This window comes from Marmota monax, unplaced genomic scaffold (assembly GCF_021218885.2).
Source record: "Marmota monax isolate L192 unplaced genomic scaffold, Marmota_monax_Labrador192_F-V1.1 WCK01_AAM20220418_F8-fsc00465, whole genome shotgun sequence".
Lineage (NCBI taxonomy): Eukaryota > Metazoa > Chordata > Mammalia > Rodentia > Sciuridae > Marmota > Marmota monax.
In genome coordinates this window covers 184,967-196,944 of record NW_026694621.1, presented here as the reverse complement: position 1 = coordinate 196,944, position 11,978 = coordinate 184,967, and the positions used below count along the sequence as shown (strand labels likewise).

The window sequence follows — 11,978 nt, the reverse complement described above, 5'->3', positions numbered from 1 at the left end:
TGAATATAACCTAATTTCATATGTGCCACAGTCTGGCTGGGCACAAATCACGAGCCACCAAAGAAGGAACAAACTTTATCTCCGAACTCCCACCAACGCCACACACGCGGCCTTCTCCTGGGACACACCACACCAACCAGAAATCTCTCCTCCGGAAATCCCTCCTCCCACACTTCCCCAACCAATGGGAACTCTCCGGGAATCCCCGCCAGAACTCCAAAGTAGCACAAGAACTGCAAAGTAGCAGGAAGACAGCAGGGGTCTAATATAAAATTGAATACACAGCTTAACATAACCATTATCATCTCAATGGCTTTCAGGCATCACCTCTCAACCACACCATTCTGGCAAAAATGCCATGCATCATTCCAACTGGGCTATGGCTCTCAGTACATATGTACATATATGAATCTCACTGTTATGTATCTCCCCACGATATTAACTAAAAAACAAAACTAAACTGTATTAAAAGCAAGTAGCAGAAATATCAATAGAACAGAGGAAAGGAAACAGGGAAAGGTAGGAGGGAAGGTAAAGGAAAACTATGGAGGACTTAATTAAAGAAAATATATATTCCATGCTTCTATCAAAATCGATTCTATTGTTATGTGTAACTAAAAAGAACAAATAAGAGAATTTTCTAATAGCTTAACATAAAACTAGTAAACTAAATTTAGTTATTACATGTTACAGATTCAAATCCAATTTAGTTATTGAATGTTACAGACTCAAATCTAAAAAAAAAAAAAAATAGACTGTATTTCCAATTGATTATAAATGACTGAAAAATATCATTGTTAAAAATTCTAGGAGAGGCAAAGCCGCCCCCTCCCCCTGCACCGGCAAGGTAGAGGGAATGGTGACCATGCACAGAGCAGGCCCAGCGGCCTGCTGAGGGGCAGAGCCACCCCCCACCCCCCGTGCCTGCCAGGTGACCACCGACAGAAAAGGCCCAGTGGCCCGCGGTGGGACAGAGCTTCCAATCACTCCTGCAAGGTAGGCGGGCCTGCGACCCACCGGCAGAAGAGGAGCAGCGGCCTGCTGAGAGGCTGAGCCGCCCCCTCCCCCTGCACCGGCAAGGTAGAGGGAACTGTGACCACGCACAGAGCAGGCCCAGCGGCCTGCTGAGGGGCAGAGCCACCCCCCACCCCCTGCGCCTGCCAGGTGACCACCGACAGAAAAGGCCCAGTGGCCCGCGGTGGGACAGAGCTTCCAATCACTCCTGCAAGGTAGGCGGGCCTGCGACCCACCGGCAGAAGAGGAACAGAGGCCTGCTGAGAGGCAGAGCCGCCCCCTCCCCCTGCACCGGCAAGGCAGAGGGAACTGTGACGATGCACAGCAGGCCCAGCGGCCTGCTGAGGGGCAGAGCCGGCCCCCACCCCCCGCGCCTCCCAGGTAGGTGGAACGGTGACCACCGACAGAAAAGGCCCAGTGGCCCGCGGCGGGACAGAGCTTCCAATCACTCCTGCAAGGTACGCGGGCCTGTGACCCACCGGCAGAAGAGGAGCAGCGGCCTGCTGAGAGGCTGAGCCGCACCCTCCCCCTGTGCCGGCAAAGTAGAGGGAACTGTGACCATGCACAGAGCAGGCCCAGTGGCCTGCTGAGGGGCAGAGCCGCCCCCTTCCCCCAGCGCCTGCAAGGTAGAAGGAACTGTGACCACCATCAGAACAGGGCAGACCTGCAACCGAGAGACAGAACAGGCCCAGTGGCCTGAGGAAGGGTAGAGCCGCCCCCCCCCCCCCGCACCTGCAAGGTAGGCGCACCTGCGACCCACTGGCAGTACAGCCCCAGAGGCCAGCAGAGGGGCAGTGCCGCTGCCTGCGCCTGCAAAGTAGACAGAACTGTGACCACCGACATAACAAGCCTAGCGGCCCGCAGAGGGACAGAGCCGCCGCCCGCACCTGCGAGGGAGACTTTGCAACTATACAAGACCAATATAAATATATAGGGGGAAAATTCAATAGCACAACAGTTTCACCAAGTAGAAAGGAACGCGAACAGTATGAAGAGACAAGGAAAGAAAGGACCACAAGCATTGCAGGTCAACTCAACGTTAGAAGAGGTAATAGCTGCAGCAGATGGAATGTCAGATAAAGAATTCAGGATATACATGCTTCAGATGATCTGGAGTCTCAAGGAAGACATCAGACAGCAAAATCAGACAATGAAAGATCACTTCAACAATGAATTACATAAACAAATCCAAGAAGCAAAAGATCAACTATACAGGGAAATAGAGGTTATAAAAAACAAACAAACAGAAATCCTAGAAATGCAGGAAGCAATAAGCCAACTTAAAAACTCAATTGAGAATACTACCAGCAGAGTAGAACACTTAGAAGACAGAACATCAGACAATGAAGATAAAGTATTTCAACTTGAAAAGAACATAGACAGCTCAGCAAGACTGTTAAGAAACCATGAGCAGAACATCCAAGAAATATGGGATAACATCAAGAGACCAAATTTAAGAGCCATTGGGATACAGGAAGGGACAGAGTTTAAAACCAAAGGAATGAGCAATCTATTCAATGAAATAATACGAGAAAACTTCCCAGACTTGAAGAATGAGACAGAACCCCAAATCCTAGAAGCCTACAGGACGCCGAATGTGCAAAATCATAAGAGACCCACACCTAGACACATTATAATGAAGATGCCCAACATACAGAATAAGGAGAGAATTTTAAAAGCTACAAGAGAAAGGAAGCAGATCACATTTAGGGGTAAGCCAATCAGGATAACAGCTGATCTTTCAACACAGACTCTGAAAGCTAGAAGATCCTGGAATAACATATTTCAAACACTGAAAGAAAATGGGTTCCAACCAAGAATTGTGTTTCCAGCGAAATTAAGCTTCAGGATGGAAGATGAAATTAAAACCTTCCACAATAAACAAAAGTTTAAAGAATTTGCAGCTAGAAAACCATCTCTTCAAAACATCCTTGGCAAAACATTACAGGAAGAGGAAATGGAAAATAACAATGAAAACCAACAGTGGGAGGTAGGACACTAAAGGGGGGAAAATAATCAAAGAGGAAAACAAACCATGTTTAGTAACATAAATAAACAAATATGGCTGGAAGAACAACCCATATCTCAATAATAACCCTAAATGTTAATGGCTTAAACTCACCAATCAAGAGACACAGGCTAGTAGAATGGATCACAAAACAAGATCCAACAATATGCTGCCTACAGGAGACACATTTGATAGGAAAAGACATACATAGGCTGAAGGTGAAAGGTTGGGAAAAATCATATCACTCATATGGACTTCGGAAACAAGCAGGCATGTCCATACTCATATCAAATAAAATAGATTTCAAGCCAAAGTTAATCAAAAGGGATAAAGAGGGACACTACATACTGCTCAAGGGAACCATACACCAACAAGTCATAACAATCATAAATATATATGCCCCAAACAATGGTGCAGCTATGTTCATCAAACAAACTCTTCTCAAGTTCAAGAGTCTAATAGACCACCATACAATAATCATGGGAGACTTCAACACACCTCTATCACCACTGGACAGATCTTCCAAACAAAAGTTGAATAAGGAAACTATAGAACTCAATAACACAATCAATAACCTAGACTTAATTGACATATATAGAATATACCACCCAACATCAAGCAGTTACACTTTTTTCTCAGCAGCACATGGATCCTTCTCAAAAATAGATCATATATTATGTCACAGGGAAACTCTTAGACAATATAAAGGAGTAGAGATAATACCATGCATCCTATCTGATCATAATGGAATGGAACTGAAAATCAATGATAAAAGAAGGAAGGGAAAAGAATACATCACTTGGAGAATGAACAATAGGTTACTGAACGATCAATGGGTTATAGAAGACATCAAGGAAGAAATTAAAAAATTCTTAGAGATTAATGAAAACACAGACACAACATATCGGAATCTATGGGACACATTGAAAGCAGTTCTAAGAGGAAAATTCATTGCTTGGAGTTCATTCCTTAAAAAAAGAAAAAACCAACAAATAAATGATCTCATACTTCATCTCAAAATCCTAGAAAAAGAAGAGCAAAACAACAGCAAAAGAAGTAGAAGGCAAGAAATAATTAAAATCAGAGCTGAAATTAATGAAATCGAAACAAAAGAAACAATTGAAAAAATTGACAAAACTAAAGGTTGGTTCTTTGAAAAAATAAACAAAATCGACAGACCCTTAGACATGCTAGCGAAGAGAAGAAGAGAGAGAACTCAAATTACTAACATACGGGATGAAAGAGGCAATATCACAACAGACACTTCAGAAATACAGAAGATAATCAAAAATTATTTTGAATCCTTAGACTCCAATAAATTAGAAGATAGTGAAGGCATAGATAAATTTCTTAAGTCATATGATCTGCCCAGATTGAGTCAGGAGGATATAGACAACCTAAACAGACCAATATCAATTGAGGAAATAGAAGAAACCATCAAAAGACTACCAACTAAGAAAAGCCCAGGACCGGATGGGTATACAGCAGAGTTTTACAAAACCTTTAAAGAGGAACTAATACCAATACTTTTCAAGCTACTTCGGGAAATAGAAAAGGAGGGAGAACTTCCAAATTCATTCTATGAGGCCAACATCACCCTGATACCTAAACCAGACAAAGACACTTCAAAGAAAGAAAACTACAGACCAATATCTCTAATGAACCTAGATGCAAAAATCCTCAATAAAATTCTGGCCACTCGGATACAAAAACTTATCAAAAAAATTGTGCACCATGATCAAGTGGGATTCATCCCTGGGATGCAAGGCTGGTTCAATATACGGAAATCAATAAATGTTATTCACCACATCAATAGACTTAAAAATAAGAATCATATGATCATCTCCATAGATGCGGAAAAAGCATTTGACAAAGTACAGCATCCCTTTATGTTCAAAACTCTAGAAAAACTAGGGATAACAGGAACATACCTCAATATTGTAAAAGCAATCTATGCTAAGCCTCAGGCTAGCATCATTCTGAATGGAGAAAAATTGAAGGCATTCCCTCTAAAATCTGGAACAAGACAGGGATGCCCTCTCTCACCACTTCTGTTCAACATAGTTCTCGAAACACTGGCCAGAGCAATTAGACAGACGAAAGAAATTAAAGGCATAAAAATAGGAAAAGAAGAACTTAAATTATCACTATTTGCAGATGACATGATTCTATACCTAGCAGACCCAAAAGGCTCTACAAAGAAACTATTAGAGCTAATAAATGAATTCAGCAAAGTGGCAGGATATAAAATCAACACGCATAAATCAAAGGCATTCCTGTATATCAGCGACAAAGCCTCTGAAATGGAAATGAGGACAACCACTCCATTCACAATATCTTCAAAAAAAATAAAATACTTGGGAATCAACCTAACAAAAGAGGTGAAAGACTTATTCAATGAAAACTACAGAACCCTAAAGAGAGAAATAGAAGAAGATCTTAGAAGATGGAAAAATATACCCTGTTCATGGATAGGCAGAACTAACATCATCAAAATGGCGATATTACCAAAAGTTCTCTATAGGTTTAATGCAATGCCAATCAAAATCCCAACGGCATTTCTTGTAGAAATAGAGAAAGCAATCATGAAATTCATATGGAAAAACAAAAGACCCAGAATAGCAAAAACAATGCTAAGCAGGAAGTGTGAATCAGGCGGTATAGCGATACCAGACTTCAAACTATACTACAGAGCAATAGTAACAAAAACAGCATGGTACTGGTACCAAAACAGGCAGGTGGACCAATGGTACAGAATAGAGGACACAGAAACCAATCCACAAAACTACAACTACCTTATATTTGATAAAGGGGCTAAAAGCATGCAATGGAGGAAGGATAGCATCTTCAACAAATGGTGCTGGGAAAACTGGAAATCCATATGCAACAAAATGAAACTGAATCCCTTTCTCTCGCCATGCACAAAAGTTAATTCAAAATGGATCAAGGAGCTTGATATCAAATCAGAGACACGCCGTCTGATAGAAGAAAAAGTTGGCTACGATCTACATATTGTGGGGTCGGGCTCCAAATTCCTCAATAGGACACCCATAGCACAAAAGTTAATAACTAGAATCAACAAATGGGACTTACTCAAACTAAAAAGTTTTTTCTCAGCAAAAGATACAATAAGAGAGGTAAATAGAGAGCCTACATCCTGGGAACAAATCTTTACCCCTCACACTTCAGATAGAGCCCTAATATCCAGAGTATACAAAGAACTCAAAAAATTAGACAATAAGAGAACAAACAACCCAATCAACAAATGGGCCAAGGACCTGAACAGACACTTCTCAGAGGAGGACATACAATCAATCAACAAGTACATGAAAAAATGCTCACCATCTCTAGCAGTCAGAGAAATGCAAATCAAAACCACCCTAAGATACCATCTGACTCCAGTAAGATTGGCAGCCATTAGGAAGTCAAACAACAACAAGTGCTGGCGAGGATGTGGGGAAAAGGGTACACTTGTACATTGCTGGTGGGACTGCAAATTGGTGCAGCCAATTTGGAAAGCAGTATGGAGATTTCTTGGAAAGCTGGGAATGGAGCCACCATTTGACCCAGCTATTCCCCTTCTCGGTCTATTCCCTAAAGACCTAAAAAGAGCATGCTACAGGGACACTGCTACATCGATGTTCATAGCAGCACAATTCACAATAGCTAGACTGTGGAACCAACCTAGATGCCCTTCAATGGATGAATGGATAAAAAAAATGTGGCATTTATACACAATGGAGTATTACTCTGCATTAAAAAATGACAAAATCATAGAATTTACAGGGAAATGGATGGCATTAGAGCAGATTATGCTAAGTGAAGCTAGCCAATCCCTAAAAAACAATTGCCAAATGTCTTCTTTGATATAAGGAGAGTAACTAAGAACAGAGTAGGGTCGAAGAGCATGAGAAGAAGATTAACATTAAACAGGGATGAGAGGTGGGAGGGAAAGGGAGAGAGAAGGGAAAATGCATGGAAATGGAAGGAGACCCTCAGAGTTATACAAAAGTACATACAAGAGGAAGTGAGGGGAAGGGGAAAAATAATATAAGGGGGACAAATGAATGTCAGTAGAGGGAGCAGAGAGAGAAGAGGGGAGGGGAGGGGACGGGGGATAGTAGAGGATAGGAAATGCAGCAGAATACAACAGACACTAGTATGGCAATATGTAAATCAATGGATGTGTAACTGATGTGATTCTGCAATCTGTATATGGGGTAAAAATGGGAGCTCATAACCCACTTGAGTCAAATTGTGAAATATGATATATCAAGAACTATGTAATGTTTTGAACAGCCAACAATAAAAAATTTAAAAAAAATCTAATATACATTATATACATTTTTGCTGAGCACCATGATATAGCAAGTTTATCCCAAATTATTTTACATAACTAGCAAAAATGCTTTCATCAAATTTAAGTATCCTAATGGCATGCCATTTTAAACTTCTATTCAAACAAAAATGAAAAGTTATTTTGTTTTTAAGCTCTGAAAATCGAAATGATACAAAATTAATGTGGTCATTTAATAACTTCTTCTACTACACCCTCTGATTTGTATAGGAAAATTCTGAAATACCTTTCCAGACAAATTGGAATTTGAATCTTGTATTAAGCACAGATATCACACTAAAAGAATGAGTTCATTAAATTGCTTTAAAAAATTCAGGGGTGTCTATTCAGTGGAAGCCAAAGTATACAGATAAACATGCATAAAATTTATTATGTATGCAATGGAGAAACAAGCAAAAGCAACAGGAAAATTAACTTAGAATTCTGGGAACAATTTTTTCTAGTTATCATTATTGAAAGTTGTTTTTTTTTGGAAAATTAAATGTAAATTTTTTTGACACGGAACAAAAACTTCATAAAAATTTTACCTATGCAATAATAAAGAAAAGATGAGAACTGACATTCTTGTGTATAGTTCTCTATAGCCTTTCCTTCTTTTGCATATTCTCATTTCCACAGAAGGCAAGCTTATTTTTCAGCAAAGGGTAACACTTGTTTAAACTACATGACTCAAACAGGCTGCAAAGGTAGAAATGGGGAAGCACAGTGTTCTTGCCTTGATAAATCAGTGCCATACTCTTGGGCTTGTGAACTAGAAAGCAGCCTACAATGCCTTTGTGAGGGGATCTTAGGGCTTAGCACACTGGGTCCGGATTTTTGTGGTTTGGAACACTGACAATGACTAGCCCCATCACCATGGTAACCTGGCCACCCTCAGGTGCATAGTGTTCCTTTTCCTTCCGCTTTGTGCCACTGTCCTTTTAGCCCATTGGTTGCCAATAGTAAGGGTGTTGCTAGCTCATTGGATTAATATGGCCCTCAGGTAAATTTGCCTGGTAACAGGCTGCACATAAAAAGTTTGCCTATGCAATAATAAAGTGGATTGAGTTCTCTGAAACTGGTCTCTGGAGGTCCCTTTTCAACTCCCTCCCAGCCATACCCTCTTCATCTTTTTGTTGGACTTCAGCTGGACTAAGTGAGCCTACACCACACAGAACTCACATTTTCTACAGCATTATCTTTTTTTATAGAGCCATTTGATTCCACTAGAGAAGTCACCCACTTCCCTTTCCTCTACTTGATATTTGGCATAAGAATGTTTCCACCCACTTGCAGCTGGGAGATGATGATAAAATATTGCTTTAATTCTGTCTGGCACTGTAGCTTGATGTTGTGCTTGGAGAAATCTGGTCCTGAGACAGACACAGGAAGGATATGATTTGGTTGTTCCTTTGTCTCAAGTCACCAGGGTATGCTTGAGGGGATGGTAGATATACAAGGAATTTAGAGTCAGGGAAGACTTCAGAGTAGAAAGGTAACCTGCCACAAGCTCCTGAGAGTGGATCAATTGGAAGCTATTTATTTGTGCTTTCTGAAGCAGTTCAATTGTAATAGGACGCCAGTGAGGAATGAGTTTCTCCATTTCCAACTAACCAGGGCCAGAGTAAGCATGGACCCTTTGACTTGCAGGCAATTTAGTTGGTTGATAAGGAAAGCAAGTATTTTGATAGGTTCAATTTGGGCAAACTAAAAAGTTAACTAAGGCCTCACTGCACTGCCATGGAAAATGTGAAAAAAAAATCCAAATATGGCTATGTGAAGACCCCAGTTTGATGTATCCAGAATAATTCTCTCCAGTCTCAAAATTTCACATGCTCAAAATTTCATGAGAAACATCCACAGAAACTTTTTCTTGCAAATGAAAGGAAATCCACATGTGGTTATATGAAGATCCCAGTTCAACAGATCCACAGAAACTGTCTCTTGCCAATGCCTTCAGTATTGAAATTCTTTCATCCTCTTCAACAGTCTTTGCAGCTAGGGAAAAAATATGATGGTCATACATCTCAAATATTTTGGGTGGGCCTTTGTAGTAGCTAAAAGCCTGCCCAAAAGGATCCTAACAAAAGCAAATGTTTTTGGATAAAGGTTTAACTTGTAATTTGGTTTGGCCAGCCACTAAATTACCTCATCTCTCTGTATGAGAAATATTTCAATTTATTTGTAGAAATTTTTCACACATTCACTTCTACATGTGGGCTACCTTAGAGATTGTCTTTTCCAATAGGAAAGCCAATCTAGTTTTCCAAAGATCCTGGAAACTTCATGATATCCTTTGGAACTGTGTGCCACCCAACTCTTCTGCTTCTTTCTCCTCTTTCCCAGAAGAGCTGTAAGCCTTACAATATTGACATGGGGTCATCCAGGAGCAAATTTACCACCTCATTTTCTTCAGCATGAGGCTGCAGGGTAATATGGAGGAGGACCTGGAAGACTGAGGAGAGAAAAGAGGAGGATGAACTCCCCAAGGCTTGGTATGGGCAGGGACAACATACTGGAGACCGATGCATGAATTCAGTGGGTAGCCAGTGAATTAGTTGTATGATGAACTTCAACCTGAGGCCTCCACCACCAATCCCTCTCCTCCAACTGCCACAGCTGATGTCAGGTTAGGAGGGTGCTCCCTCTCCCATAGAGCAGAAACAGCCAAAGAGAGGCATGGGTGAGAGCTGCTCATATCCTCCCAGGTGAAGTGCCTCCAAGAGGGAAATGGTGAAAGGAAGAAAACAGAGAATACAGAAAAAAAGGAAAGAGGAATATGAAAAAACAAGAGAGAGGGGCTTCTGAGTCAGCTTTCTGGGAATTCTGGGGAGGTAGCACTATTTTAATTTTAATTGACTCAGAGTTTATTTAAATGAAGCAGCTACATCTCAGTGTATATGCTAAAACCATCAGAGTTATCCATTAACATCAGAAATAAGTGAGGCAGTATAAAAAATTTAAAATAAGAGACTTACCAAACATGAGAAAGAAAAACTAGAGCATAGGAACTCCTTGGGTGGTTTTAAAAATCTCTGACATATTCCTAGGTCTCTAGAAAACCACTTGCTTTTTCCTGGGCTATCTATCAGGTAGAAAGAGAAAAGACCTTAAGTTCTCTTCTCTGGCTGAAATTGCATCTTTGGTAGATGAAGTGAAGGACAAGATAGAGGTGTAAACTGATGCTATATTAATTAATGTCAAGTGTTAAAGTTGTACCCCAATACTCAGCAAAGACTGAAAAAAAGTATTGCTTCTGTGCATTTTTGGAAATATCTGTTTAATAATTAGCTAACCACTAATGTTTTACATGCAGAAGTTAGCCAATACATATGCAAATAATTCAGTTAAAGTTATAGCCCAGAATATCACAAAGCAATGCAACATCAATGACAATAATACCTACAACGGAAACAGCAGTGACAAAAACAACAATAAAATTAAAGCCCTCCTAGTAAGAGCTCTAATTTCCAGTCATTACATTGTAATACCCTAAGTCCATGTTTTTCAAAACCAAATATGAGGCAGTAACAGGAAAGTTTAACCCAAATATATTGAAGCCAGGAAAGTAAATTCAAATACACACCAGAATCCCACAAAAACCAGTTGATAGAAACTATTCATGAGGAACCAAAGACACTGGGAGTATTAGACAAAGACCTCATTTTTGAACGGTAATAAATATGTTAATACAAATAAAGAAAACCATGGAAATAATTTTAAAGGAAATTGTGAAATAAATATGTTATCAAATATAGAATAGATAAGAAAGGGAGAATTGCTGAACTAAAGTTCATATCAAATTATATTGTCCAAGGAAGCAAAAAATAAATAATAAAAACATGTGCTAAGCCTACAGGATCTATGTTTCACCTTCAAGCAAACAAAAATACACATTACAAAAGTTCTAGAAAGATATGTATGGGCAAAAGTACAATTTTTTGGAAAAATTATCAAGAAAATATTTCCAAATTTAATGAAAAAATAATAATCTATACATCTACAAACTTAATACTAAAAGACCTTTATCACAGTTCATATCTATACAGTCTATGGAAAGCACCATGAAGGGACAAAACTTACTAGATCTAAAAACTCAAATAGGAAGACAATTATACAAAGAATATGTGGAATTGAATCGCCATTTCTGAAGCAATGATTCTCAATAGGCACAGCCCTCCAAGATGCACAACTGTTAAGACAGATAAAAATTATGCAATGCCTCACTTCATACATTCTACATTAGCAGATCCAGACTCTGTGTCCTCAGAGAAAGGAAGCACATGTATTTTCGTACAATGAAAAGAAAACACAAATGTGTATGCATGCACATGCAAACACACACACACACACACACACAAATGAGCCCAACAGTGGCCACCAATTACTTTTTGGGAACAACTGCTGATCCAGAAGGAGGTTCAGAGACAAAGGCCTAGGAGGCCCCCAAGTTGGCTCCAGTCATCAAATGAATACATGAGGCAATGGAGGAACAAACAGCGGAAGAGATATATGATGTTGCATACTTATAATCTTTGAATCCTAGGTATCACAGAGCCAGAAAACAGGAGGAAATGCTTAGAAATAAAACAAGGTTTAACATTGGAATCAAACTTCTCA

At 39.9% G+C, this 11,978-nt stretch overlaps 1 pseudogene; it reads right to left on the bottom strand.

Annotated features, from left to right (window-relative positions):
- Nucleotides 1-8,039: 8,039 nt before the first annotated feature.
- Nucleotides 8,040-9,646, bottom strand: LOC124078072 (cyclin-I-like; annotated as a pseudogene).
- Between the last annotated feature and the right edge of the window lie 2,332 nt (nt 9,647-11,978).